Source organism: Engystomops pustulosus, chromosome 6, assembly GCF_040894005.1.
Source record: "Engystomops pustulosus chromosome 6, aEngPut4.maternal, whole genome shotgun sequence".
In the NCBI taxonomy this organism is placed as follows: domain Eukaryota; kingdom Metazoa; phylum Chordata; class Amphibia; order Anura; family Leptodactylidae; genus Engystomops; species Engystomops pustulosus.
Genome location: NC_092416.1, coordinates 109,910,391 through 109,936,512, shown reverse-complemented (window position 1 = coordinate 109,936,512; position 26,122 = coordinate 109,910,391). Strand labels below are relative to the sequence as shown.

The 26,122-nt window shown below is 46.8% G+C and overlaps 1 protein-coding gene across 1 annotated transcript in view; it reads left to right on the top strand.

The window, feature by feature from the left end:
• Positions 1 to 1,069: 1,069 nt before the first annotated feature.
• The window catches only part of EYA2 (EYA transcriptional coactivator and phosphatase 2), a 565,525-nt gene continuing 540,472 nt past the window's right edge, over positions 1,070 to 26,122 (top strand). The window contains exon 1 of the mRNA XM_072110580.1: positions 1,070 to 1,221. The gene's annotated coding sequence lies outside the window, so the exon portion shown is untranslated. The remainder of the gene's footprint in view (positions 1,222 to 26,122) is intronic.

Below are 26,122 nucleotides of genomic sequence, written 5' to 3'. Positions count from 1 at the left end.
CGCGGCTGTCATACTAAAACACAACATTGTTTGAAGACCAAACCATGCTCCCTATGCATATATAAGCATGGCACAACCTTCTACAACACCCTACAGGCTCTCTGCAGCCAGGAAATGCTTGTTTTTTAAAGTGATATGTTTTGATTCGATTCGGGTCGAATCAAATTTATTCGAAAAATTCAGCGAATCGGTGCAAAACGAAATTTAACAAATTTGCCCATCTCTAGTGATGGACAACTCCATCACCCATCGGGGAGAGACTGCAACCAACAGGCTATTAAGATGAAGAGGGGTATTCCGAGAGGACAGTTCCTCAGGTTATGCCGGAATTGTAGCCCCACTGAAGACTTTGTCCAACAATCCAGAGATCTGACATCCAAATTTGTTCAAAAAGTATTCCCCAGTACTAAAATATTAAGAGAGATTTCAGATTGCTGTCACCACAGAAAGGAAGACACTTCTTGTCCCCAAGACCAATAACTTTATACGACTGATTGGTACCTTTGATGAAAAAACAGGTTATGTCAGACAGATCCTAAACAAATATTGGCGTGTCCTGAGGCTGGATCCAGATCTGACAAATAACATCTCTGCAGTACCCTCAGTGACTTTCAGGAGGGGGAAAAACTTGCATGACAGATTGGTCAACAGTCACCCACCACATGGCTTACCCCAAATCATGGGAGACTCCAATGCGGACTAGTGTTACCTGGCAATACTTTCACAAGTTCCAGCACTGGTGAGACTTTTCAAATTAGAGATTATGCAAAACAGCAGGGAAGGTCTATATGCTTACGTGTACTTGCCCACTGTGAGGTCATAACGCACCCTCAAGATGAGAATACAGGACTAGGTGGAGGACATTAGAAACCAACGTGCCACGTCGGTGGCAAAGCATTTCACCAGCAATCACAATAGTTATACGTTTGCAGGTTATCGAAAAAGGGGGGCAACTGGGACAGGCTTATCCAACAGAAAGAGGCCAAATGCATCTTCAAACTAGACACAGTAGGCTAGAACTGATTGTCTGCAACCAGAAGGAGACTGAGAGCGGCATGATGTAGCTGTGCTGCATGCAACCCCTCCCATCCTCCCACGATGCCCCGCTCTGCAGGCAAGCACAATTCCAGCATGCAAAGGCCCATATGAGGTTCTGTGAGAAGCGCATGAGGCTGAGGCGAGACAGCAAGCAGGGGAGAAGTGGATGTCGGGATGCCAGAGGTTCGGCATATGCTGAGATGCTAAAAGATTTACATAGAGCAATGATATGGTGATGTACTGTGGATAGGAGCAGTGTGAATCCCTGTGCTATTGTTTGCCACAGTTAAAACCTACTTGTGCTGGATATGAATTAGCCTAAATACTGTTGCAGATCATCTGGGCTGTGTCGCACGCTGTGCGCTGAAGTTAGAGTTAAAATCTGCTGTTACTTCATTGCAGAAGGCTTGGGCTATTTCACATTACTGTTTGTTAAAGTTAGAATCAGCTGCTGCTGGACAAAATAAGCTTCTACACTTCTGTAGCCTATCTGGGCTGCTCAATAAGACTGGTTTTTAAAACTCAAATCTTGCTTCTGCTGAATGCGAATAAGCCCCTACGTGGCCACAGAATAAGCAGATTTGCATCTTTGTCTGTTAAAATCAGAAATCGCTACTGCTGGACAAAATCTTCTATGCTACTGTACAACAGTAACAAAAAGAGAACGGGGCCAGTGGTGAGGGCCTATGCACCACCAGCACAGTATATAACACCAAAATGTTTGGACAAAAGATAATAAATAACTTATAATAAATGTCACAAAATCAATCTTTATTTATCACAATAAAAATACATATAGGTACGGACAGTAATATGTGGACTAAAGAAACGGATAAAAAGTGGCTTGTACAGAGGTAATAGCCAGAAAACAGAAGACTTAGAGGTAGGTTGTACAATCCATAATAAGATGAGGCATGGGGAGGAAACAAGCGTAAAAAGAAGAATTATATTTTTCACACAGCCAGATCTATAGTCTAAACAGGGTAGTAAATATACCATACCACAGGATAAAAGAACCAGCCACGGACCCCGACACGTGTTTTGCCGATAGGCTTTATCAAGGGGAGTGCTATGTGTTGGGAGAGTCCAGTATTTAACCCCTTAAGGACGCAGGGTTTTTCCGCTCATTTCTCGCTCTCCAACTTCAAAAATCCCTAACTTTTTCATTTTTACGTGTACAGACCTGTGTGAGGGCTTATTTTGTGCGTAACAAATTTTACTTTCCCGTAATGTTATTTATTTTAACATGCCGTGTACTGCGAAGCTGAAAAAAAATTCCATATGTGGAAAAATTGAAAAAAAAAACGCACGTCACGTTCTTGTGGGCTCAGTTTTTTCAACTTTGACTGTGCACTCAAAATAACACCTCAGCTTTATTTTTTGGTTCGGTGCGATCGCGGTGATACCAAATTTATATAGGTTTTATTGTGTTTTAATACATTTTCAAAAATTAAGCGAACGTGTACAAAAAAGACAAAAAAAAAATTTGCCATCTTCTGATGCTAATAACTTTTTCATACTTTGGTGCACGGAGATGTGTGAGGTGTCATTGTTTGCAAAATGAGGCGACGTTTTCATTGCTACCATTTTGAGGTTTGTGCGACATTTTGATCATTTTTTATTTCATTTTTTATGTGATGTAAAAAGGTGTAAAAGTTGCATTTCGGACATTTGGGCGCCATTTCCCGCCTCGGAGGTCACCGCCGGCTGTAACCGTTTTTATATTTTGATAGATCGGGCATTTTGGGACGCGGTGATACCTAATATGTTTGTGATTTTTACTTTTTATTATGTTTTATATCAGTTCTAGGTGATTTGAATTTTTAATATTTTATTAATTTTTTTTATTTTTTAAACTTATTTTTTTCTTTTTTTTCCCACTATTTCTTTGACCATCTAGGGTACATTAACCCTAGATGGTCAGATTGCTCCAACCATATACTGCAATACTTCTGTATTGCAATATATGGCATTTTTGCAGGTCATTCATTACAATGAGCCACTGGCTCATTGTAACGAATCTCCAGAAGCCATGTAGCCTCGTGTCAAAAGAAGACTCGAGGCTACCATGGCAACCGATCGCCGCCCCCTGATGACGTTCGGGGGCGCGGCGATCGTAAAAAAGATGCCGGCGCCCGCTCGCCGCCGTCTTTTACACGCCGCCGGCGACTTAACAAACATACCAGAAAGGCAAGCGACTGGCGGTGCACGCTAAACACCGCCCACGGCCCGGAGGTATGATGCGCATGCGCGGAAACAGCAAAGCATCGCGAGAACACCCGCGTGTCAGCTGGCATAGGAGACCCGGCATGAACATATGGAACACATGCGCATGCGCAGGGCAGGGAAACCTAGCACAGGGGAGAACGGCATAAAAGGTAATACATACAGGGAAAGTGCATAGGAAAAGTTACATAAACCAACTTACTTATATTGCACATGAGCCCATTAAAATGTGTGGAAAATTATACATCGTGCATGATAATAGTATGTAAAGCAGGATAAAACCTGTGTTATAATAAATATTGCAAAAAACGCATAATTATATTGCACAAACCCAATATACGACAGACAAATGAGCAAGTGAAAAATGCAAGAATATATACACATAAACAACAGTGTCTAACGTGTCACAAAAATGAATAATCGATTATGGCTCATAATACAGACATTAGTAAATATATAATGCACATAATTGCAAGTGATGTATATACATGAAGGGGAAAAATATACATAAAGGGAAAAGATTTTTAGTGAATGGTGCAAAAGTGAAAAACCCCGTGCAAAAGTGAACACGCGTGAATAGGAAGGTTAGTGTCGCCGAGGGAATTGGATAATTAGGCCAATGCATTGTGGATTGGTAGAAGAGGGCAGCATACTCCAAGGGTATCTATAAGAAAAAACAAAGAAACATAAAAGACACCAACTAATAAGAAACAATTCAAACAGATAACCAAAGGATAAAATGACCATCAAAGTGGTACCATAAACATAGAACATAAACATAAAAAATGAAAATGCATTAAAAACCATTGAGGAACCTGAAGCATAAGGAAGAGGGGGTGGAGCTATGTACAAAAGTAACAAGTTTAACTTTGCAAAAATATTATTTCCCTGTAACATCATATATGACATCTATAATTTTTCATATTTCAGTAGGGAGAGCTGGGTAAGAAGTATGATGAGCTGATGTTTTCATTGATATAATTTAGGACCTATATTACCTTTTGATTAATTTTTATTCAAATATTTATGGGTAGAACAAAGCTGCAATTTGGACTTTTTTTTTTTAGTTAATAATTTTATATTTTAATACATCAGATCTCTTTGTGTCCCAAAATGCCTAATCTGATTTTATTTTTTGGTTTTTATATGCATACTAGGGAAAGGACCAATTGTATAAATCAAAAAGGGGCTACAAGCACGCTGCCGATTCTTAGTTCTACCCAAAACTGTTTATGACACCATTTAAGAGTAGCTCTACCTTTGACATCAATAATAGGCTTTGCTAAATTCACCTAATTACAGACTATCAACTGTTCATCCACATATGTCCTAGCACATCAAATTGCAGTCCTATTTTAAACTTAAATGTGCTCACTTATTGGGGAGAATAACCATATGCCCCAATCAGGGTCCAGATGTTCCAGCCAGTCTCTACCACACATCCATTCTACAGTATGCTACCTACTATCCTCTAATTAAGCCTTTTATAGGGAAAATTCAACCCCTTTCCGACATTTGACGTAATAGTACTGCATCGCGGGAGGTGCGTTCCCGCAAAATGCAGTACTATTACGTCATGCTTCTGGCCCCGGCTCCTGCCTCTAACACCCGCGATCGGAGAAATCTCCGATCGCGGGTGTTAAATCCTAACACGCCGCGGTCGCGCTGACCGCGGCATGTTAGGGGCATTTAAAGTGAATCGGACCTTACCGGCGCTTACCGGTGGGGGTCCGCTGTTCCGATCGCAGCCTTGGGACTACCAGTGCCCGGGGCTGCGCGATCCTCCTTCCGGCTGTAACACACTGAGCATGCGCAGAATAGCTTGTGACAATAGCTTGAACAAACATGTGAAGAATAGCTTGAACAAGCAATCAGTGGATCGCTTGTTCAAGCTTACCTGTAAAAGTAAATTTAAAAAGTTAAAATCATTAAATAAAAACATTTTTTAATAAAAAGAAGTAATTAAACAAAGTTAAAGTCCCCTAAAAACAAATATTCTCTATACACATGCAATAAAATGAGAAAAAAACAAAATCGACCAAAAAACCCCACATATTTGGTATCGTCGCGTCCGTAACAATCCGTACAATAACTCAGAAACATTATTGGACCCACTCGGTGAGCGCCGTAAAAACAAAACCCGAAAAACGCGCCAAAAATGTACATTTTTCATAAAATCTCTGCACAAAAATGTACTAAAAAGTGATCAAAAAAAGTTATGTGCATCAAACTGGTACCACTGAAAAGAACAACTCAACACGTAAAAAATAAGCCCTAAACTAGCTCTGTCAACCAAAAAATATTAAAGTTACGTCTCCGAAAAGATGGCGATGCAAAAACAAATTAGATTTCCTCTATATTAGTTTTTATCCAGTAAAATTGTAAAAATAAATGAAAAACTATATAAATCACTGTAATTGTAGTGATCTGTAGAATAATGATAATATAGTATTTTTAGTGTACGGTGTAAGACCCCCAAAAAATACAAAAAGAAGTAAACCAAAATTGACAATTTTCTTTTCACCCATACATTCAAGAGTAAGCTAATGACACACTAAAATGAAGTATTTGTAAAGTGCATCTCATGTCGCAAAAAATAAGCCCTTATATGTCCAAATTGCCCAAAAAATAAAGATTGTATAGCCAATAAAAAGTGACAATGCATAATCTGCTCTGAATGGCGCAGCTTCTATTTGATGCCCTGGCGTGTGCCCATACAGCAGGTTACCACCACATATGGGGTATTGTTATACGCGGGAGGGATAGGTTATCAAATTTAGTGGAGTGTTTTGGTATTTTATCCACTCAAAATTTGTAAATTTTTTGAAAAACACATTCATTTAGCCAAAAAAATTTCACTTTCAAAATTGCATCCAATTTTGTTTTAACGCTTGTAAAACAATTAAAGGGTTAACAAACTTCATAAAGGTTGTTTTAAGGATGTTGAGGGGTGTAGTTTCTATAAACTGGGGTAATTTATGGGGTTTTACTTTTATTTAGGTCTCTCAAAGTGACTTCAAACCTGAGCAGGTCCCTCAATAGCAGGATTTTGCATTTTTTATGAAAATGTGAAAAATCGCACCTAACGTTCAAAGCCCCATAACATCCTACAATAGTAGGAGTATGCATAAAAAACCATGTCCACATGTTAGTTATTAAGTAGTTTTGCGGTTATGACTATGTATGGAAAAAGTAGAACATTTTGAAGTTCGAAAATCAAGAATATTTCCAAATTTTCACCAAATATCTGATTTTCTCATAAATAAATGCCAAACATACCACCAAAATTTTTCAACTAACATGAAGTACAATGTGTCTCGAGAAAACAATTTTAAAATCACTTGGATATGTTGAAGCGTTCCGAAGTTATAACCACTTATAGTGACACAGGGCAGATTTGAAAAAATGGGCCGTGTCAGGAAGGTGAAAAGTGGCTTCAGCGTTAAGGGGTTAAAAAAAAATTTACATTTTGTCATTTTTTTTAAATGTTATATTTTTATATTATTATTTCAGGCTCCCTGGGTTTCTTCAACCCTAGGAGAATTGATCGCTCATACAATATACTGACTGTTACAAATGAAGCTTACCAACAGGCCCCTGAGTTGATCTGACTCTGGCATCAATCAGGGCTGTTAAGCTTTCAAGGGCCACAACCATCTTGGAGGAGTTGTCATCATTGAAAAAAGCAAAAAGTCTCTCAGAGGATCTCATAGCTTCCATTGCAGGATTTATAATAGACTCTTCCAGAAGCAAGGTATGAAAGAGATCCCACAGTTCTCCTCGGATTCTAGAGGTTTTTTTTAAAAAGTGTACACATTGAACATAACAACCCTATAAATGTAAATATGCCCCTTATAAATGCCGGTCTAAATAAATACACCAGTGGATAAAGTACACGTTACAATGAAATAACATGTAATACTATTATTGTCAAGAATCCCAAAGAGCAGCTTAAAACAGAGGAAACAATTCCTTGGTCAAATGGATGGGATGTTTGTGGTTTTTTGATGTTTTACTAGTAATTTTAGTGGACGAGATATAAAGAGAGATGGGCGAATCAATTCTAAAGATTCTTACTTCGGTTAGAATTTTATGCTGATTCGCGGGAACAAAGTTGTTTTTTCCCCCTCTTTTTTCAGCTAGAACAACGTGTTACATGGGGCAGAGAACACTGGGAAGGAGAAAGGAACACCCCCGATGACATCTGCAGACCTGTAAGGCAATCAGCGACCACCAGGCTTATGTGATGTCACACAGCCCTATAAAACCCAGCCATTTTCCATCTCGGCACTTCACACTTCATGTGCTGCCTGTAGCGTCTAGCTGCTGCTACTGTTTTGTGTAGTAACGATTCTTGATGCAATCCCTGGTTGTTCTTTAAGGGGGATCTGTATAGACCAAATAGCAGTTCTATTTCGTAACAAAATCGAATAGGAAGAAATTTGTTTCACATTCATGCACTGCAGTAGCGATTGGTGGACCAATCCCTGGTGATTTTCGCAGATGTTACACTGTTAGTTGTGGGGTATCTGTATAACGCACATTGCCATACCTTTTTTGGGGATATAGTTTACAGCCAGATTTACGTGTCAAATCCACATTGTTTATACAGTGATTTTCGCAGATATTACACTGCCAGTTGTGGGGTATCTGTATAACGCACATTGCCATACATTTTTGGGCCTATAGTTTACAGCCAGATTTACGTGTCAAGTCTACGTAGTTTATAAACCATTATGTCAGACAGAAAGGTGGCAGGTGGAGCAGGCAGAGGTGTCATCTAGCAGCAGTCTATTGATCAACAACCCAAAGGTTGTTGAATGGTTGACTAGGTCATCCAATTCCTCAAATATAACATCTGATAACCCCAGCCAAGAGTCTGTGGGTTCCTCAGATACAATAATTAGTTGCCATGGCCCAGGAGCAGGTCAGAGGCCCTCACTTGTCCTCAACCAGCCTCTGTCCTGTTCCTTTCCCGCAGCCAGAGAGCTACAAGGTTCAGCGCCACTATTCAGCAAGGACGAAGTGTTTGAGGACAGTCAACAGCTGCTTGGCAGTGAAGAGGTAGGGCAGACTTCCACTGCTTCCTGCAGTAGGCAAGCTGTGCATACTGACACCGGTGAGGAGAGTAGCAGTGACCGGGAAATGCAAATTGACAATAATGTAGCTGATCGCACTTGGGAGCTGGGTCTAGTAGGGGATTCATCATAGTCAGGCTAAGAGAGTGTCAGCTTGCGCGGCAGGCAGCAGAGGAGGCAGCAAGTTGCTTCTGTGGCCGTGAGTCAGCAGGGTGGCAGCAGTGTGAGAACTGGAGAAAAACGTCCGCGAGGTAGAAATCCCGACTCACAGGTCCAAGGAAGCAGTGGCACAGGGGCTCCAGCGAGGCAATGGCGATAGTAGTCGCTCAGTGCAGAGCGTTGGTGGTAAAATTACCTCGGCGGTGTGGCAATTTTTTGTAAAGACACCAGAGGAGCCGAACATGGGTATATGTCTTATCTGTGGGTAGAAAGTGAAGCGTGGCCAGGGAGCTAACCTTGGCATCATGGCCCTGCGCCAACACATGCAGCGTCACCATCCAATGGCCTGGGAGAAACTTGTGTCAGATGCGGTCCATCCTGCAGGCGAAGCAACAGCAGCATCTCGTAGTGGCAGACACGCTGTTTCAGCAAATCAAGGCTCCAGCACCTCTGCCGATGGGAGCTGTTTGTCTTTGACATCATCTCCAGATCCAGATGCTCCTGCTCCTCGGTAAACTTGGCGCCAGCAGTCATTGAGGGAGGCGATTACAAAGAGACAACTCTATGCGTCCAGCCATCCTAAGGTGCAGAAGCTGACCCTGCTCTTGTCTTGGTACTGCAGTCTCTTTCTTTCCAAGTCGTGGACTCTGCACACTTCAGAGAACTAATGGCTTGTGCCAAACCGAGGTGGAGAGTTCCAAGCCGCAATTTTTTTTCCCAAAAAGACTGTGCCAGCCTTTTACCAATATGTACAACAGAAGGTGGGCCAGTCCTTGAACTTATCAGTTTCTTCCAAGTCGCACGGCAGCACGGACATGTGGAGCTGTAACTATGGTCAGGGCCAGTACATGTCCTTTACAGCCCACTGAGTGAATGTGCTTCCCGCCCAGCCACACCAACAACTTCCACAACAGACGGTGCTTTCTCCTCCACGTTGTCAAACTGCTGCTCCTGTGGTAGAGCCCGCCTCCTCCTTCTCCACCACCCCCTCAGCCTCCACAAGTGCTGCTCCATCATACCAGATGTGCAGGGCACAGCGGTATCACGCAGTTCTACACCTGGCTTGCCTGGGCAAACAAAGTCACACAGGGGAGGAACTGCTCCATGTCATGCAACAAGAAATCAATGTGTGGCATGGTGACAGACAATGGAAGGAACATGGTGTCTGCACTGCACCGAGGAGGGAAGGTCAATGCGCCCTGCATGGCGCACTTGTTCAATCTGGTAGTCAACAAATTCCTAAAGTCTTACACCCATCTGCAAGACATATTAAAAATGGCCAGATCACTGTGCACGCACTTCAGCCATTCTTACAAAGCCAAGCACACCCTCCTCGAGTTGCAGCATCAGAACAGCCTACCCCAACATAGTCTGATATGCGATGTTTCCACCCATTGGAATTCCAGCCTCCATATGTTAGATCGCCTGTATGAACAGAGAAAAGCCATTAATGATTTTTTGATGATGCATGTGGACCGTAGTACTCCCCTGTGTAACTTTGATGTTAGCCACTGGCAGCTCATGCGTGACACCTGCCGTTTGCGCAGGCCCTTTGAAGAGGCTACGTTATTTGTTAGTCACCAGGACTGTGGGATGAAAAACATCATTCCACTTCTTCATGTCCTAGAACTCATGCTGCAAAATCTGTCTGGTCAAGGCACTGGAGAAGTGGAGACTACATCGCATTGCCACATGAGACCGGTGGGGGCTGAACTGGAGGAGGATGAGGAGGAGGACATTGGAGCACAAGCAGAGTCTGGTGAAATCAGTGGTTTTTCCACTCAGGTGAGTGGAAGTGAAAGAGTGGAGGAGCAGAAGCATCCGGAGGAGGTAGAAGACGAGGCAGATGACCCAGAAGTAGAAGATGAGGCAGATGACCCAGAATCACCGTGGCAATATACTGTGGAGATGGAGGTCGGGAGTCCCTCAGAGTCGCTTGCGCAGATGGCCCGCATGATGCTGTTTTGCCTAACTAGTGACAGCCGAATAGTCAATATCCGCCATAGAGATGACTTTTGGCTCTCCACCCTATTGGACCCTCCCTACTGGGCAAAAATGGGTGACTTTTTTTTCCAGATACTCAGAGGGAGAAACAACTGGCATACTATATAGAAATACTGTGCACAGAATTCGCCGCTGCTTATGTGCGACATTGTCCATCCTCTGTCAGGTCTGACCGGGGGATTACTGATGTCAAGATGAATCAGGCTTGGATTGGCCAGGATTTCAACTCGGCAATGCCTAATGCATCAGATTAAATCAGCCATGACGCCTCCTCCAAAAGTTGAGAAATGAGTCTGGGTTCTAACTACCTGCCTCAGCCACTACTCTGATGCTGCCACCGACCTGATGCCACACATCTGCTGCCAGTTGCTCCATCTGCCTCCTATCATCTTTTCCAGGGACTGGAGTTGTCCGCCACCGCCACACTATATCATGGTGCTACTCTGCAGGCTCCTGCTGCTACAGCTCCTGATGCCACCTTTACACTATATCATTGTGCCACTCTGCGTGTTCCTGCTGCTGCTGATGCCACCTCCATACTCTGTTGCTGTTGCTACTGATGCCACTATCACACTATATCATTGTGCCACTTTGTGGCCTACCATGTTTCCGCCACCTCCACATCTCTGACCTCATGCTGCTGCTGCTGGTGCCTCCTTTTGAGTTCTTTTTTGTCAAAGGCCTGATTTTTTCAGGAAAACTGTAATGTATAATGGATGTGGCATCTCCTATCTGCTGCTACTGATGTCACCTCCACACTATATCATTGTGCCACTCTGTGGCCTATCATGTTGCCGCCACCTCCACACCTCCGACCTCATGCTGCTGCTGCTGGTGCCACCTTTGGAGTTCTTTTTTTGTCAAAGGCCTGATATTTTTTAGGAAAACTGTAATGTATAATGGATGTGGCGTCTCCAATCTGCTGCTAATGATTCCACCTCCACACTTTATCATTCTGCCACTCTGTGGCCTACCATGTTGCCGCCACCTCCACATCTCTAACAAAAAAGAACTCCAAAGGTGGCACCAGCAGCAGCAGCATGAGGTCAAAGGACTGATTTTTTTCAGGAAAACTGTAATGTATAAGGGATGTGGCGTCTCCAATCTGCTGCTACTGATGCCACCTTTACATTATATCATTGTGCCTCTCTGTGGCCTACCATGTTGCCGCCACTTCCACACCTCTGACCTCATGCTGCTGCTTCTGGTGTCACCTTTGGTGTTCTTTTTTGTCAAAGGCCTGATATTTTCAGGAAAACTGTAATGTACAATCGATGTGGCATCTCCGCTGCTGATGCTGCTGCTGCCTCCTCCACATTCTGTCATTGGACCATTCTGTGGCTTTCCATGTTGCTGCCACCAGTGGGTTCCTGCTGCTGCCACCTCCACACTCTTATCATTGTACCACTTTGTGGCCTCCTGTTGCCGCTGCTGCCAACACCTCCACACTCTCCACCTCCACGCTTTCCATGTTGCTGCCACCATGTTGCTGCCACCTGTGGGCTCCTGCAGCTGCCGCCACCTCCACACTCTTATCATTGTGCCACTTTGTGGCCTACCATGTTTCCGCCACCTCCATACCTCCCAACTTTTGGATGAGAGAAAGAGGGACAAAAGCCCCTTTTTCTAAACCACGCCCATTATCCCACCCATAAGCATAGTATAATATCGACCTTGACGGTCCCCACATAGTACAATGCCCCTTACTTTGGCCACCCCCCATGGACCCGTATATTACCCCCTAATGCAAATCTGCAACATATAAAACCCCTCTTTAATTTTATCCTCCCTTTACATTTTATTTTCCACTTTTATTTATCTCCCCAAACTTCCACATAATATTATCTGTACCCCTACCTCTATCCTCCTCATAATGCAGCCTCCTCCTTCAGCATCCTCCACCTGTCCTCCAGTCCCATCCAGAATCCTCCTGTCCTCCCCTCCAGCATCCTCCTCCTGTCCTCCAGCCTCCTTCTGTCCCACAGCCTCCTCAAGCATCCTCCTGTCCTCCAGCTTCCACCTGTCCTTCAGCATCCTCCTCCTGTCCCCAGCCTCCTGCTCCTGTCCTCCAGCTTCCTGCTCGTCCTCCAGCCTCCTCCTCCTGTCCCCAGGCTCCTCCTCCTGTCCTCCAGCCTCCTCCTCCTGTCCTCCAGCCTCCTCCTCCTGTCCGCCAGCCTCCTCCTGTCCTCCAGCCTCCTCCTGTCCTGCAGCCTCCAGCCTCCTCCTCCTGTCCTCCAGCCTCCTCCTGTCCCGCAGCCTCCTCTTCCTGTCCTCCAGCCTCCACCTGTCCCCCAGCAGCCTCCACCTGTCCCCCAGGATCCTCCTCCTGTCACCAGCCTCCACCTGCCTTCCAGCCCCCTCCTGTCCTCTGAACTCCCCCTCCAGCATCCTTCTCCTGTCTTCCAGCCTCCTTCTGTCCCCCAGCCTACTCAAGCATCCTCCTGTCCTCAGTCTCCACTTGTCCTCCAGCATCATCCTCCTGTCCCCAGCATCCACCTGTCTTCCAGCCTCCTCCTGTCCCCCAGCAGCCTCCTCCTGTCTCCCAGCAGCCTCCTCCTGTTCCCCCAGCAGCCTCCTCCTGTTCCCCCAGCAGCCTCCTCTTTTTTTCCCCGCAGCCTCCTCCTTTTTCCCCAGCAGCCTTCTCCTATTCCCCAGCAACCTCCTCCTGTCCTCCTGCAGCCTCCTCCTTTTCCCCAGCAGCCTCCTCCTGCCCACCAGCAGCCTGCTCCTATCCTCCAGCAGCCCCCTCCTCTATTCTCCTGTGCCCCAGCCTCCTCCGGTAGCCTCCAGCCCCCCCATCCTCTATCCTTCTCCTGTAGCCTCCAGCCCCCCTGTCCTCCATCCTCCTCCTGTAGCCTCCAGCCCCCCTGTCAACCTGTAGCCTCCAGCCCCCCTGTCCTCTATCGTTCTCCTGTGGCCTCCAGCCCCCCCTGTCCTGCTCCTGTGCCCCAGCCCCCCCCTTTCCTGCTCCTGTGCCCCAGCCCACCCTGTCCTGTTCCTGTGCCCCAGCCCCCCCTGTCCTCTTCCTGTGTCCCAGCCCCCCTGTCCTCCTCTTGTGCCCCAGCCTCCTCCTGTCCTCCTGTAGCCTCCAGCCCCCTGTCCTCCTCCTGTACCCCAGCCCCTGTATCCTCCAGCCCCCCTGTCCTCCTCCTGTGCTCAAGCCCCCAGTCCTCTTCCTGTGCCACAGCCCCCCTGTCCTCCTATAGCCTCCAGCACCCCCTGTCCTCCTGTAGCCTCCAGCCCCCCTGTCCTCCTGTAGCCTCCAGCCCTCCCTGTCCTCCTGTTGCTTCCAGCCCCTCCTGTCCTCTTGTGCCCCAGCCTCCTCCTGTCCTCCTGTAGCCTCAAGCCCCCCCACTGTCCTCCTCCTGTGCCCCAGACCCTCTTTTCTTCCTCCTGTGCCCCAGCCCCGCCTGTCCTCCTCCTGTGCTCCCCTGTCCTCCTCCTGTGCCCCAGCCCCCCTGTCCTCCTCCTGAGCCCCAGCCCCGCCTGTCCTCCTGTAGCCTCCAGCCCCCCCCCCTGTTTTCCTTCTGTAGCCTCCAGCTTCCCCTGTCCTCTTCCTGTGCCCCAGGCCCCCTGTCCTCCTCCTGTAGCCTGCAGCCCCCCCGTCCTTCTCCTGTAGCCTCCAGCCCCCCGTCCTTCTCCTGTAGCCTCCAGCCCCCCTTTCTTCTCCTGTAGCCTCCAGCCCCCTGTCCTCCTCCTGTAGCCTCCAGCCCCCCCTGTCCTCCTGTAGCCTCCAGCCCCCCACCGTCTAACCTCCTCCTGTGCCCCAGCCCCCCTGTCCTCCTGTAGCCTCCAGCCCCCCTGTCCTCCTGTAGCCTCCAGCCCCCCCTGTCCTCCTGTAGCCTCCAGCCCCCCCTGTCCTCCTCTTGTAGCCTCCAGCCCCCCCTGTGCTCCTATAGCCTCCAGCTCCCCCATCCTCTATCCTCCTCCTGTGCCCCAGCCCCCTGTCCTCCTCCTGTAGCATCCAGTCCCCCCTGTCCTCCTCCTGTAGCCTCCAGCCCCCCTGTTCTCCTCCTGTAGCCTCCAGCCCCCCCTGTTCTCCTCCTGTGCGCCAGCCCCCCTGTACTCTATCCTCCTCCTGGCTCCTCTCCCTTTGCCCCCCTGTCTCCTCAGGTTCTTACCTGCAGTCATTCCATCTTCTCCCCTGGAGTCCGACTGACTCGCGAAGGGGGCATGGCCAGACGGGGGCGGAGCTACCTCCTCTGCAGCTCTAACTACGGGGTCTGGTGTAGGCGGGAAAAGTGGGCAGGGACACTCTCCCAGCCTCCTGTGGCAGCATGACAGAGCCCAAAAGCCAGGACAGTCACACTAAAACCAGGACGGTTGGGAGGTATTGGCCACTTCCACACCTCTGACCTCATGCTGCTGCTGGTGCCACATTTGGAAGTCTTTTTTTGTCAAAGGCCTGATTTTTTCAAGAAAACTGTAATGTATAATGGATGTGGCGTCACCAATCTGCTGCAACTGATGCCACCTCCACACTATATCATTCTGCCGACCTGTGGCTTTCCCTGTTGCTGCCACGATGTTGCGGACACCTGTGGGCTCCTGCTGCTGCCGCCACCTCCACACTCATATCATAGTACCACTTTGTGGCCTGCTGTTGCCGTTGCTGATGCTGCCGCCACCTCCACATTCTGTCATTGGACCACTCTGTGGCTTTCCCTGTTGCTGCCACCATGCTGCTGACACTTGTGGGTTCCTGCTGCTGCCACCACCTCCACACTCTTATCATTGTGCCACTTTGTGGCCTACCATATTTCTGGCACCTCCATAATTTGTCATTGTGCCACTCTGCAGCCTACTCATGCTGCTGCCAACTGACCGATGTCTCCCTGGAACACCCTGTTCCATAATGCTGTTTTCACCGTCCACCACTCTATGACGTTGCCAGTGTTTGGTTTTCCCCTTTATTTCATCTGCCAGAAGGATGAAAATCTTCAGGATTGATAGCCAAAAGCAGGAGTGGATACAGAACACACAGGACATGCAAGTATCCCATTTGCTGCTCATCTCTAGATCATATTCTGGATCAACTCCTGTTTGTTTTTGGCTTTAGCAATAATGATGGATTATTGACCGATTGAAAGAGGACACTGACGCGTGAAAAGAAGGGTAAAATGATCAGTGACGTCAATGCAAAAAAATTACTGCCAACAGCCTCTCCACTCTTTAGGGGGGTTACTACATGTATCTGTGTTTAACAGAACAGGTTCTGTAGTAATCTATGGAATCATCTGATGTCAGTGTAAAAAGAGTGTACTCTTTGATGTTACAGTGGGATCTTGGCCCTCAGCTCGGTCCTTTCGAGCTGGCACAGATGTTACCTTGTCAGGCTGCGTTCCCGCTTTGCTTATTTGGGGAAGTTGGCCTATGTAAGTGCCCATGGAATTGAAGAGTGAAGCGATTCTAAGAGCGGAGACTGTCATGTGCATAGTATCATACTAAAACAAAGCATTGTTTGAACACCAAACCACCCTCCCTATGCATATTTAAGCATGGCACAACGTTCTACAACACCCTACAGGCTCTCTGATGTTTTTTAACGTGATTCATCATGATTCGATTCGGACTGAATCAAATTTTTCTAAAAATTCGGCGAATCAGAATGAACCGAATTTTAACAAATTTGCCCATATCTAGATATAATGAAGGCGCAAGCTGAAATCATGAAACAGATCACTTGATCCAGTAACTTTATACATTTTGGTGTTGTATTAAATATTATTCACAAAATCTGACTCTTAACCCCTTATCGACCTGGCCCTTTTTTGTTTTTTCATTTCCAATTTTTACTCCCCACCTTTTTTTTTTGTATAATTGTATTTTTATTATGATTTTTCAAAGAAATATAACAGAAAAGTTCAACATGTACATATTTCACATTAAAATTTTTCCAATATCAATACAACTGAAAGACAAGTTTTTGTCCCAGAAGATATTAACACCTTGAATTTCCTCTTTGTGTATCGGGATACTAAGCCAGACCGTGCAGTATTTCCCTGGTATTTAAACATTTGCCAAGAATGGCATCAGCATTATGCCTAATCGGTCGAGGAGGGTTGGGGGGGGGGGGGGGATACCGACAAAAGACAGTCATACAAACTCACCGTGACAACAATTAACAGTTGGGTAAAAACAAAAGGGGTAACCATATCAGTCTCCTCCCCCTGCTCGCTCTTCAATCCAGTAGCCAGTCCAGTATCCAGTAATTGTCGAACGATTATTCAAGGAGGCAGTCAGGTACTCCATACTGCGAGTTTCCCTCACCCTAGAGAGTAGGTCCATTCGGGAGGTGGGTGCTTGTCTTTTACAGAATTGCGCTATCAGGCACCTTGCGGCTGTGAGTATGTGCAGGCTCAATTTTCTAGCCGTCTTGGCCATGGGCTGAGGAGAGACATTCAGCAGATAATATAATGGGGAGAGTGGAATGTCTACCGCTACAACCTCCCGGAGGAGAGACTTAACCTCCTGCCAAAAAGGCTGCACTAATGGACACCCCCAAAAGATATGTTGAAGAGTTCCCCCAGGTGAGCCACATCGCTAGCAGGTATCCGGTGTATCTGGAAATAGTCTGTGTAACAAAGACTGGGTATGATACCACTGCAGCATCAGTTTGTACTGATTCTCCTTGTGTGTAGCACACAAGGAGGTTTTAGCCGCTCTATTCCAAATCAGTTGCCATGTGTCTTGAGATATTGGGCTCCCCACTATGCTCTCCCATTTGGCCATGTATGGGTGTGTAACCGGTGTATCTATGCTTGGGTGTAGCAGAATCATGTAGATGTCTGATATAAGGCCAGAAGTGTGGGTGGCAGTTTTGCAGATATGCTCAAAGGTGGTGGGTGTCGAAACCGTCTCAGTACTGCTCAAGGACTGTAAAAAGTGTCTGATTCGAATGTAGTGAAAATTTGCAGTATGCGGGAGATGGAATTTATCCTGTAAGGCGGTGAAAGGCAAAATCTTCCTGTCTCGGTAGTCCACAATATCTGCAAACCTAAACAGTCCCTTCTCGTGCCAGGGTTTAATTTACTGCCCAGCCTCGGCCTGTTGCATGAGGGGTGTGTGTAAGAAAGCAAAGCATGGGAGAGCACCGAGAGACCAGTGGGAACCTGGCCAAAGAGGCCCTCCACAATTTAATTGTGAATGAGATGGGGCCTAATTGGGAGTCAGGTAACGCAGGCGCCTCTTTAGGCCAGAGGTAAGAGTTGGGATGAAAAGGGGCCAACCACAATTTCTCTATCTCCATCCATTTGGAGAATGCCAGCAGGGTGGACCATGCTGGAATGCGACGCAAATGTGTTGCCCAGTAGTATCTGGTTATGTCCGGTACCGACAGGCCACCCTTTGATTTATGAGCGATTAGAACAGACCTAGAGATTCTATATCCCAGATAAAGTGTAATATTGACGCTTGCAGAGACCTTAGAGCACACAACGGGACTGGGACTGGTAAGAGGTTTCAAAGAGGTAAAGCAGCTTGGGCAAGATGGTCATTTTAACCGCTGCTATTCTGCCAAAAAGGGAGAGGGGGAGACTGTTCCAGTTGTCGAGCAGGGTCCTTACTTCCCGGAAACTGCTGGGGAAGTTCTGTCCATAGAGCGTGTTGTAAGAGGGGGTCAATAGAATCCCCAAATACTTGATAGCATCTGCTTTCCAATTATATCTGAATGTGGCCTTCAGTTGGTCTACAAGTGGTTGGTCAAGGTTAAGAGGCAAAGCCTCCATCTTTGAAGTGTTCACTTTATAACCGGACAGACGGCCATACTGCTGCAACCGTGCCTGTAAGTTGGGTAAAGAGATTAAAGGTTGAGTGATAGTAAGTAGGATATCATCCACACATAAAGACAGTTTGTCTCTGACCATAATACCATGGATATTAGGGTCTTGTCGGATGATGGAGGCCAAAGGTTCAATACAGAGTATGAACAGGAAAGGAGAAAGTGGGCAACCCTGGCGAGTACCGTTCCTTATCTGCAGAGGTGAGGAGAATGCGTGTGGAAGCTTAATTTCAGCTGTGGGATTTGAATATAGCCCCCTCAAGGCCTGTAGAAAGGGACCTCTTATTCCAATGTGTTCTAGTACTTGAAACATGAAGGGCCAGCTGAGGCGATCAAACGCCTTCTCAGCGTCTAAACTGAGGATCAGGGCCTGGTCATTTTGTTTATTAACTACATCTATGAGATCAATTGTTCTCCTCGTGTTGTCACCACCTTGTCGTCCTGGTACAAAGCCTACCTGATCCTTGTGGATTACCTGTGGGATCCACTGAATCAGACGGTTGGCCAACAATTTTGTAAAAATTTTTAAATCTGCGTTCAAAAGTGCAGTCGGTCTATAATTAGCACAATCAGTTGCCTCTTTCCCCGGCTTGGGGATAAGAGTGATATAAGAATGCGTAAAGGTTGTAGGCATAGGTTCACCCTGTAAGAACGCATTAAACACCTTTGCCATACGTGGCAACAACACAGGGGAGAAGGTTTGATAGTAAAGATACGTGAGACCATCTGGCCCTGGGGATTTTCCATTAGGCATTCCATTAATAACCTCCTCTATCTCTTCTGATGTTAGTTCTGAGCTAAGTGTTTCTATAGCCTCCGAGGGGAGTCCAAGAAGGGAGCAAGAGTTCAAGAAATCTACTAGTAATGTCTTTCTAAGGGTCTCATCCAGTGGCAGGGTGTTTGGCAGGGAATACAATTTCGCATAGAATTCTTGGAAGCAAGAGGCGATCGCTCTCGGGTCATGTAGCAAGTTCCCCCCAGAATCCCGTATAATATGGGGGGTTTGGTGGTCCCTCTTCTCCCTCAGTTGTTTCGCCAGGAGGGAGTGGTGCTTATTTGCTTGCTCATAGTACCGTTGCTTAGTGAACACCAACAGTTTCTCAACCGCTTGGGTCTGGACCTCTCGTAACTGTTCCTTAACTTCAATTAGCTGTTGGAGTCTCCTCCTAGTTGGTTTAGCTAACAAAGCTGCCTCCTGCTTGTCAATCTCCTTTCTTAATTCCTTTTACAGATGGGCCCTATTTCTTTTTAATCTAGATCCCTGTTCTATGCAATGACCTCGGAAAACCGCTTTATTGGATTCCCACATCACCGGGATAGAGGGGATTGAATCCTCATTAAACTGGAAATATTCCCGCCCCAATTAACTTTTCCTAGATCAGGGTTTTTTTAAGAAGGGATTCGTTTAGGCGCCAGTGACATACCCTGGTTGTAGAGGGCCCCTCTCTAAGCTGTAGAAGAACTGGCGCATGATCCGACCACGATATGTCTCCCACCTCTGCGGCATGCATCATACGTAAGAATTGTATATCTCCAAACCAGTAATCTATACGGGTATGGGTGCCATGTGGAGCAGAATAAAAGGTAAACGAACGGTCACCAGGGTTACCCACCCTCCATAAGTCATACAGAGCAAACCTCCTGATGACTCTGCGGAAAGACGCTGAAATAGTGTTCTGCGATCTAGTGGCGGGATTGGGGTCAATTGCCAGCCGATCCATATTTTCTGAAAAAATTACATTAAAGTCCCCTCCTATCAGTAGGGGTGCAGCTGGGAGTTTAGCTAATTTATTCAGGACTTTGGTAATGAAGCGGACCCGTGATGAGTTGGGGGCATATATATTGCATAAAATTACAGGCAAACCGAACATTTTACCCTGAACAATAATAAAGCGGCCCATGGGATCTTATGTCACAATGTCAGGCACTATGGGACAGGAGGTTGAAAACAGGATCGCTACTCCCGCTTTTTTGTTTTCAGTGGACGCCATATATGATACCGGATAAAGGTGCTTAGCAAAATTAAAATTCCCCGTCGCATCATAATGTGTCTCCTGCAAAAACACCACGTCCGCCCTACTTCTCTTAAGCTCATTGAGTGTAAGTCGGCGTTTGCGGGCTGAATTGAGCCCTTTTACATTTAATGTCAAGAGCTGGACCATGATGAGTGAACTAACCGATGCTCCTGGGCAAGGTGCGTGATGTGCTCCTATGTAGTACTCGGCTGAGCAGGCTCTGGGGGGAGGGAAGGGGTGGGAATGGCTATGCGCAGCTTATGCAGTAAAGCTCTGATATGGGGGTGAGGGAGGATGCCGGTGTATAAAGGCCTAGGGTGTCAGAAACACTAGGAAAAAAGGACAAGGGGTTCGACAATGGGGGGACAAAACTCGCACACCACAAGACAAACAATCAAAACGAGTAAAAAGAAAGTAATAAGAAAACAAGGATAATTCTATAACCAGGGAGAGGAGAAGCCTCCTGACCCTAGTGTAGGTCTACTCAGCCGGTCTACCCCTAAAATGGGGGAGTATAGTCGGCTGATCTGGGTCCACCACCTCCTGTATAAACCCTTGGTTAGGGCCAGAGGGCGGGATCCAGAGAAGACCCACCTAATGGGGGAAAACGTGGCAATGGAAACTTTTGAAGGAAAAGAATACGTCAATTGTAGTATTACACAAGATTTGAAAAAATTAGATATATCACTAACTGTCCAGAAACTAACCCCGGTGCCCTTATGCATATTAGTACCTATATTACTAGGAGGGGAAGGGTACCCCTAATACATGCAAACCTAAGCAATCGTAAGACCCCTTTCAAACATTTAAATGCAAGAACCGTAAAGGATATGTATTCAATAAGCGTTCTCTTCTATTCATAAGAGTCCTTGGATGGAGCTCTGGTTCGTGGTCTTCGTCTCTTTTGTTGCGGTTGGGTCTTATTCTGCAGTTGGCGCAGTTGAGGGGGAAGACCCCCCCAGTCGTCCAGTCGCGGAGTCGGGATGTTCCAAATGTCACAGAATTCCTGCAGTTCCTCCATCACAGAGAGCGTTGCTGTTATTCCATCTTTGGTGGCTGACAGTACAAAAGGAAAGTTCCAGCGGTAGGATATGTCGTTCTCACGTAAAATATCCAGCAACGGTCATAAAATCCGCCTCTTCTGAAGGGTGATCCCAGAAAGATCCTGGTAGAGCTGTATGGCATCTCCGTTGAAAACAAAATTCTTGTTTTTCCTCGCTGCAAACATGAGGCGTTCCTTTAATTCAAAGTCATGCACACAACAGATAACGTCCCGCGGGTTGCCTCCCAATGCTTTAGGCCTCAATGCTCTATGAGCTCTATAAAGCTTCACCTGTGTTTCCGGCTCCCCCAATAACGCTGAAAATAGAGCTTGTAGTGTGGCACGAACATCCTCTTTACCCTCCACCTCCGATAGACCCCTCACCCGAATATTGTTACGTCTTCCTCTGTTGTCGAGGTCTTCCAGGTGTCTGGCCATCTCTTGTAGTGTAACAGATTGAGAATGCAAAGCGTGTTGCGTGTGTGAAATCTGACGTCTGGAGTCTGCCTGCTCAGCTTCTAGGTTATCAATTTTCTGCGTCATACACTGAATATTGCGTCGTACCTCAGAAATTTCCAATTTAAACGCCTCTTTGATTTCAGTAATTAAGGATTTAAAGTCCTCCTTAGTAGGCAGATACTGGAGGTGAGCATGCCAGAACGGTTCTGATGTCGATGGTCTCTTATCTGGCATAGTGTCCACACTACAGTGCTCAGGTGATGATGCCCACTCTGGGGAAGGTGCAGCATAGCGGGTGAGAGTGGGGGTAGCACCCAGCTCGTCCTCCATCATTTGAGATCTGGGGATATATGGGATTCCAGGAACAAATTCCCCTGGCTGCGGTACTTTGGGGGATCTCTGTGGGAGGCCCCCAGGATGACGTCCCCGCTCTCCATTTTCCCCCTGGCCTAGTTCCATAGGGCCACAATCATGTTCTGGGGACTGTGCTGGAAGTGAAGCAGTACTTTTAGTTTGTGGGGATTCCCCCCCCCCCCCCCCCAGTATGTCGCAGGCGGGCTCCCAGATCGGGATTCTGCGGGAGCGCCACTTCATTCTGGCGCTGCTGCGCCTCAGGTAGGCCGCGCTGTCCGGCTGGCTGAGGGCCAAGATGGCCTGTGAGGTGCCGGCGGGAGCACTGCGGCCCGAGTGTGCAGGCGGTGCGGCGGTGGACACCGCGGATCCCCGCTTACCAGCTGCCGGCTTCGGGGTCATGATCGGAGCCTCCTCAAGTTGTGGCAGCGGTGGAGCGGAGGAAAAAGCGGGTAAGCGGCGTTTCGCCCACCCGCTTCGCGTTCTGGGGTCCTGGGGGTTTCTGCGATCTAGTGTCGGGATTGGGGTCAATTGCCAGCCGATCCATATTTTCTGAAAAAATTACATTAAAGTCCCCTCCTATCAGTAGGGGTGCAGCTGGGAGTTTAGCTAATTTATTCAGGACTTTGGTAATGAAGCGGACCCGTGATGAGTTGGGGGCATATATATTGCATAAAATTACAGGCAAACCGAACATTTTACCCTGAACAATAATAAAGCGGCCCATGGGATCTTATGTCACAATGTCAGGCACTATGGGACAGGAGGTTGAAAACAGGATCGCTACTCCCGCTTTTTTGTTTTCAGTGGACGCCATATATGATACCGGATAAAGGTGCTTAGCAAAATTAAAATTCCCCGTCGCATCATAATGTGTCTCCTGCAAAAACACCACGTCCGCCCTACTTCTCTTAAGCTCATTGAGTGTAAGTCGGCGTTTGCGGGCTGAATTGAGCCCTTTTACATTTAATGTCAAGAGCTGGACCATGATGAGTGAACTAACCGATGCTCCTGGGCAAGGTGCGTGATGTGCTCCTATGTAGTACTCGGCTGAGCAGGCTCTGGGGGGAGGGAAGGGGTGGGAATGGCTATGCGCAGCTTATGCAGTAAAGCTCTGATATGGGGGTGAGGGAGGATGCCGGTGTATAAAGGCCTAGGGTGTCAGAAACACTAGGAAAAAAGGACAAGGGGTTCGACAATGGGGGGACAAAACTCGCACACCACAAGACAAACAATCAAAACGAGTAAAAAGAAAGTAATAAGAAAACAAGGATAATTCTATAACCAGGGAGAGGAGAAGCCTCCTGACCCTAGTGTAGGTCTACTCAGCCGGTCTACCCCTAAAATGGGGGAGTATAGTCGGCTGATCTGGGTCCACCACCTCCTGTATAAACCCTTGGTTAGGGCCAGAGGGCGGGATCCAGAGAAGACCCACCTAATGGGGGAAAACGTGGCAATGGAAACTTTTGAAGGAAAAGAATACGTCAATTGTAGTATTACACAAGATTTGAAAAAATTAGATATATCACTAACTGTCCAGAAACTAACCCCAGTGCCCTTATGCATATTAGTACCTATATTACTAGGAGGGGAAGGGTACCCCTAATACATGCAAACCTAAGCAATCGTAAGACCCCTTTCAAACATTTAAATGCAAGAACCGTAAAGGATATGTATTCAATAAGCGTTCTCTTCTATTCATAAGAGTCCTTGGATGGAGCTCTGGTTCGTGGTCTTCGTCTCTTTTGTTGCGGTTGGGTCTTATTCTGCAGTTGGCGCAGTTGAGGGGGAAGACCCCCCCAGTCGTCCAGTCGCGGAGTCGGGATGTTCCAAATGTCACAGAATTCCTGCAGTTCCTCCATCACAGAGAGCGTTGCTGTTATTCCATCTTTGGTGGCTGACAGTACAAAAGGAAAGTTCCAGCGGTAGGATATGTCGTTCTCACGTAAAATATCCAGCAACGGTCATAAAATCCGCCTCTTCTGAAGGGTGATCCCAGAAAGATCCTGGTAGAGCTGTATGGCATCTCCGTTGAAAACAAAATTCTTGTTTTTCCTCGCTGCAAACATGAGGCGTTCCTTTAATTCAAAGTCATGCACACAACAGATAACGTCCCGCGGGTTGCCTCCCAATGCTTTAGGCCTCAATGCTCTATGAGCTCTATAAAGCTTCACCTGTGTTTCCGGCTCCCCCAATAACGCTGAAAATAGAGCTTGTAGTGTGGCACGAACATCCTCTTTACCCTCCACCTCCGATAGACCCCTCACCCGAATATTGTTACGTCTTCCTCTGTTGTCGAGGTCTTCCAGGTGTCTGGCCATCTCTTGTAGTGTAACAGATTGAGAATGCAAAGCGTGTTGCGTGTGTGAAATCTGACGTCTGGAGTCTGCCTGCTCAGCTTCTAGGTTATCAATTTTCTGCGTCATACACTGAATATTGCGTCGTACCTCAGAAATTTCCAATTTAAACGCCTCTTTGATTTCAGTAATTAAGGATTTAAAGTCCTCCTTAGTAGGCAGATACTGGAGGTGAGCATGCCAGAACGGTTCTGATGTCGATGGTCTCTTATCTGGCATAGTGTCCACACTACAGTGCTCAGGTGATGATGCCCACTCTGGGGAAGGTGCAGCATAGCGGGTGAGAGTGGGGGTAGCACCCAGCTCGTCCTCCATCATTTGAGATCTGGGGATATATGGGATTCCAGGAACAAATTCCCCTGGCTGCGGTACTTTGGGGGATCTCTGTGGGAGGCCCCCAGGATGACGTCCCCGCTCTCCATTTTCCCCCTGGCCTAGTTCCATAGGGCCACAATCATGTTCTGGGGACTGTGCTGGAAGTGAAGCAGTACTTTTAGTTTGTGGGGATTCCCCCCCCCCCCCAGTATGTCGCAGGCGGGCTCCCAGATCGGGATTCTGCGGGAGCGCCACTTCATTCTGGCGCTGCTGCGCCTCAGGTAGGCCGCGCTGTCCGGCTGGCTGAGGGCCAAGATGGCCTGTGAGGTGCCGGCGGGAGCACTGCGGCCCGAGTGTGCAGGCGGTGCGGCGGTGGACACCGCGGATCCCCGCTTACCAGCTGCCGGCTTCGGGGTCATGATCGGAGCCTCCTCAAGTTGTGGCAGCGGTGGAGCGGAGGAAAAAGCGGGTAAGCGGCGTTTCGCCCACCCGCTTCGCGTTCTGGGGTCCTGGGGGTTTCTCTCCCCTTCTGGAGGTCTTTTTGATTTTAGGGGCCAGGGTAAATCCCCTCCTTCTGTGCAGAATTGGCACCGGGGCTGCGGAGCTCTGCTAGTGTGCGGCCATCAGGTCCAGGGTACTCCCCACCTTTAAATCTATAATTTTTTAATTTTTACACCTAAAGAGCTCGGTGATGGCTTGTTTGCTGCGTAACAAATTGCACTTCGTAGTGATGGTATTTAATATTCCATGCCATGTACTGGCAAGCAGGAAAAAAATTCCAAATGCAGTGAAAATGGTGAAAAACGCATTTGCGCCATTTTCTTGTGGGCTTGGATTTTACGGCTTTCACTGTGCATTCCAAATAACATAACTACTTTATTCTGTGGGTCCCTGCGTTCACAGTGATAACAAAAATTAATACCTCCTGTACAAAATTATTTGATTTTGCCATCTTCTGGCGAATAACTTTTTCATACTTCAATGTATGCAGCTGTATTATTTTTTGCGACTTTTGATGACGTTTTCAATGCTACCATTTTTAGAACTGTATGACCTTTTGATGAATTTTTATAGAATTTTTTATATTTTTCAAAATGGCAAACAAGTGCCATTTTCGACTGTGGACACTATTTTCTGTTACAGGGTTAAACAGTGAAAAACTGTTATTATATTTTGATAGGGCATTTTTGGACGTAGCCATACCTAATATGTTTATGATTTTTACTGTTTATTTATATCAGTTCTAGGGAAGGGGGGGGTAAATTTTTAGGTTTTTTTTATTATAATTTTTACTATTT